The following is a 5,147-nucleotide window of genomic DNA, read 5'->3' on the forward strand; positions in this document are numbered from 1 at the left end:
ATTTAAAATTTTATAAATTATAAAGAATTTAAATGAAAATATTTTTATTATATGGGAGACTGGGGCCCTTGCCAACCCCCTACCTCTGCCACTGTATGAATATATATATAAGGGTTGGTTTGGATATTTTAGAGTTTTTTAAAAATCATTGTTTTAAAATATTGTAATTATTTTGTATAAATTGATAAAATAAGAATAATGATATTAAATAAAAATAATATAAAAACATTATATATTAAAAATATATTAAAATTAGTTAAATATAATATTTTGTAGTTTTAGATTTTGTATAGTGCGAGATTATTAACATATTAAAAAATATTATATTTAAATAAATGCCGTCGTCCCGGGGATGTAGCTCATATGGTAGAGCGCTCGCTTCGCATGCGAGAGGCACGGGGTTCGATTCCCCGCATCTCCAATACTTAATAAATTATTTTTATTATTTTATGGGCTCTCAAACAAGCCCAACTAAAGAACTTGTCTGATTATTTTTAGAGGTTCGGCCCAAATCTGCAATGTAATTTCGTCCATTAACTCACTTTTAAACGATTTAAGAAAAAAGTAGCCCACTTCAATCTTTTGCTTAAAAAACCAACCTGTTAATGAATATAAATAAAATGAAGACACTTAAATTTAATTATTTTTCATTATTTGGTTAATTGCATAAATTTATCCACCATGAATACATCGTGTAAATTACAAGGACATCAAATATAAATCTATTTAACATAAATAACACCAATTATTATACCCAATTAGTCTAATAAAAACTTTGGAATAATTGATAACCACGGATACCTCAAATATTAAAAGCTCGAATTTGAGTCTAAATTTATTCTGATTTAAAACTGATCGGTATAATTTTTTTACGCACTATATTTTTATTATTGTGATCAATATGATTGTAATTGTAATAACAAACTATAAATTATCATTAATCTCTTGAAATCTCACGTGATATAACAATTTTAAATTACAGAATGCTCCAAAACCGACAAAAGGATTTGCAAAATTCAAACTTGACATCAAAATTGTTTGATTTAGAGAGTACAATCCTTATACAAATGCATACAAGAAGCATGGTCAAATGGTAAAAGCTTTAGCTTTTTTTATTTATTAAAAATGCAATGAAAACTTTAGATCAAAGTCTATGCCTCCAACTTGCCAAGAAAGGGAGAAAAAGAATCACTTTTTTTGCCCCCCAGTTTAGATCCATTTTTACAGCTAACTAGTAAAAAAAACAAAATTTATTCTAATTATAGTTTTGGTCCTTCTAGATTTGTTTTTCCTACCCTAATCATATAACTTAGCTATTATTCTTGAAGTATGTTTTTATTAAGTTGATGTTATGAGTTAATCGAATATCAACTCAGATGAGAAAAATATAAATATTATATTATTTTGTTATTTTATATAGAAAAATATAAATATATACATATATAATAAGAAATGTGTAATTAAATATTAGTATTACATTATAGAGGATTAAAAAGGGTTAAACAATAAACATGGAAGACATGATTATTATAAATTGTCGGGGACAGAGAATGCACGTGCGTCACCGAAATCGTCGACCGAAAACATTTGAATTAAAAGATGCAGCGCACGTGCTTTTCAGTCAATGGTCAGAGGCAGTGATTACACCATTAGTCTTTTAATCTTATCATATAAAATTTAATTATTACTATATTAAAGTACTAATTACCATTTTTTTATTAAAAAGGAAAAGATATCCCAAGATGAAGCCAAGATAAGAACGATGATTAGGATCTCTTCTATGGAATCTAAGCCCTACATCATCACCACTTGATTTTATTTTTACTTTACCTATAATGCATGATGTGATTTTTTTATACCTATTTTGATATTTAAATATTTTAAATTGTTGTTTTGAGGGTTTTGTCTTAATAATGGAACTTTATGCCGAATAATTGAAGATATTATTTTCATGATGAAATTTTTTTATACAAAGATTGTCTTAAAAGGTTTGATGTGAGTTCGAATTTATGAAATTGAGAGTGTTTTAACTAGTGAAGATAAAGAGATGTGATGTGTTACCATAGTACGTAATGTTAATTATATAAGTTACCAATACATATAGGCTACATACTTGCAAGCATAATAATACTTGAGCTACACTTAAAACTTTTTTACAGAATCAAGTATAAAACTCCTTCATAGGAATAATATCTTATATTATTGGAAATCTAACTAATTTTCAGTTGAATGATATTTTGAAGAGTTTTTTTATATTTCGAGAACAAAATCGGACGTGAATGGGGATTTATACATATATTAAACATACTAGAAATAAAATCTCAATGTGGGACGTGACTTAATTAAAGCAGTCAACTGGTGCCACGTGTATAACAAAAAATTATCAAATTATTAATAATATTATTTGAAAAGAAAAATGAGAAAACAAATATTCTTAGGGTTGATATTTTTATTTAAATAAAATTGCTAAACTCGTATATATATACATTGCAGATGACGTGTAAAGATATTGATAATGATCGAAATCAAGTTTAAGTCATGCAAAGTTGCCAACATGTTACTATTTTAAAAGAAGACATCGTGGGGTGCCACGTATTCGCCACGTGTCTTGTGATATATGGATGAATAGTAGGATATTTCTCATCAGCCGCTTATTTATTTTTTCATGATTGTATTTATAGGTAGAAAAAAGGATAATTAAAATATAATATTGTAATTCCGTTTTGCATGGGTTAGTCATTATCACGTGTGATGTCACATGCCGTTAAATGATGCATATATTATCAATTCAAAAGTCAGCAATAAAGCCATTTAAATCATGTTGGAGTCTTAAAATATGTTATTATAAATATTAAAATTTCTATTATTTGGCATGAGTTTAGAAAAACCCTAAATTCTATTTTTTAAGTCGTTTGTTTTTATCTTTTGTATTACAAAGTGATAGTATTAGTTTTCGAGTTGATTATTATTCACCTTTTTCTCTCTTATCAATATTTTATTTCTTTATTTTTCTCATTCATTACACATGTCTTTACAAGTTGTAATGGATAGATGACGGTACTCGTTATTCGCTAAAACTCTATCGACTACCAGTAATTTTTTTGAAAAGTAGGTGACTTTTCGTCAACTTCTTAATCTGTTTTTGTTTTGAAAGTATTTTAAAATAATAAATAATTTCACATGTCGATTTAGACACGTGTTATCTTAAATTTTATATTTTATTTATTTATTTTTCTATTTTTTAATAAATCTTCAAATTTAGAAGTTTTTGTTCATTCTTGTACTACATTTTTTTAGTCTTATTTATTCTGCATATAATAGTAGTTTTACGAGCGATTTTAAGAAATAATATAAAGTAAATTGAAGTTCAATCGATATTTTTAATTTTAATTTAATTATATACATAAAATTAGTTTTAACATTAAACTTCTTATTTTATGTGATTTTTTCAAATATCCATAGTGGCTACTATTTTTATACTAACTATAAGTAAACGTAATGCCATCTAAACCTACCCTTATTATTTTTCTTAGATTACCTTTCACCTGTGGGTGATAACAAAATTTTATATTTTATATTTAATATTTAAACATAATTATATTTTAAGTATAAATATTTTTTAAACAATAAATATTAACTTTATTCTCAAATTAATTTAGTTATATCTCTAAAAAAAAGGAGTTGTTGGATACATTCACCGAAAGCATTGAGTAATTGGGATTTTACTATCCCTGATGGTGATGGAGTAGGAAACAAGGAAAGAAGAAAAAGAAAGGCGTCCAAATGAACCAAACCTACTACTGGCGTTGCGGTTGCGTAGCAGCCGCTGTTGCTGCTATACAGTCTGTTGGGCACCGAAGCTTTCAACAAATGGCTTTACAGCAACGTGTCTTATGACTATATAATTATACCTTACAATAAAAATTATTTTACAAACTCGACGCTGCTGCCTGCTTTCAAATCTACATATTCGTGTTGAATCAATCAATGATCGGTCCAAACTTTCAATTTTTATACATTTCAGATCGTTTCAGACTCCCAACATTAATTATTCTACGCACACTGTCGGAATATTCATGGAAAAGATAATTCAAACGCTCAATTTCCTTTAATTTCAACTCTGAAATCAATTTCATATGCATGCATAGGGTAAATTCTACAAAATTTTATTAAATAATTTGTAATTATGATTTATGTAGCATATATATTGATACTCTATTAAATTACATTATTATCTTATAATATATTATTACATGAACTTAATGGAACCCGAATATAAAAATTGATAAAGAGGATTAATTAATAAATTTAAATTTAATAAATAAAAATGTTAAATAACCAAATATCAAACTCCGTTACACTCCTAAATCAGCAGTAAAATACGTTGGATTTTCACTCGCCGGGATTACAAATTACGGAAAACATGCATGAGTTAGAGGTTAGAGGCTATAGAGGGTATAGCTTAACTTAGCTCATATAGGGTACGCAAATTATGGCAAAAATCAAACATTGCCTTAAATTGATGGGGTTGTTTGTTTCGATTTAACTGAGGAAACAAATACAAATTAAAAGGGTTGAAGGTGGTGAATGGTGATGGGGGGCCGCCTCACTGTTTCCTGGTTTTCTAGCTTTTTGGTCTCGCACTTCATTGGTTTCCTCTACCCCAATCCTTACTTTTTTTTCTCTTTTGTTTTTTGGCTTCTTCTTTCTGCACTTTCAAAGCAAAAAATAAAAGCAAATTTTTTTTTACCTACGCATTCACTATTCCTTTGACCGAATCTCATGTAAATCTAAGTGTCCAACTTAGTGTTTTCATTTTCTATTCTTCCCCACTTTTACTTTTACTTTCTCAGTTTTGGCTTTTCTTAGTGCTTACTATGTTATTTACTGCATCCTTATGTATATAATTACCTTTCTTTGTAATATTGTAACTGTAACGGTTAATTTTATTGTAAATTTGATTTATTTTTTATATGAAAATTTCTTATCAATCATATTTTATTAAATTAAAAAACAATTTAAATTGTTTCCATCTAAATTAATATAATAGTCAGATTAGATAATTAAATATAATCTAGATAGAAAGAATTTATTGAAAAAATTATCTAGATATTAGTAATTAATGTTATTGATATATTATAATTTTC

At 27.0% G+C, this 5,147-nt stretch overlaps 1 non-coding gene across 1 annotated transcript; it reads left to right on the forward strand.

Annotated features, from left to right (window-relative positions):
• The first annotated feature begins 348 nt into the window (after positions 1-348).
• Positions 349-421, forward strand: TRNAA-CGC (transfer RNA alanine (anticodon CGC)). Its single transcript has one exon. It is a non-coding gene; the product is annotated as a tRNA-Ala (tRNA).
• Positions 422-5,147: the final 4,726 nt, after the last annotated feature.

This window comes from Gossypium hirsutum, chromosome A02, assembly GCF_007990345.1.
Source record: "Gossypium hirsutum isolate 1008001.06 chromosome A02, Gossypium_hirsutum_v2.1, whole genome shotgun sequence".
NCBI lineage: Eukaryota > Viridiplantae > Streptophyta > Magnoliopsida > Malvales > Malvaceae > Gossypium > Gossypium hirsutum.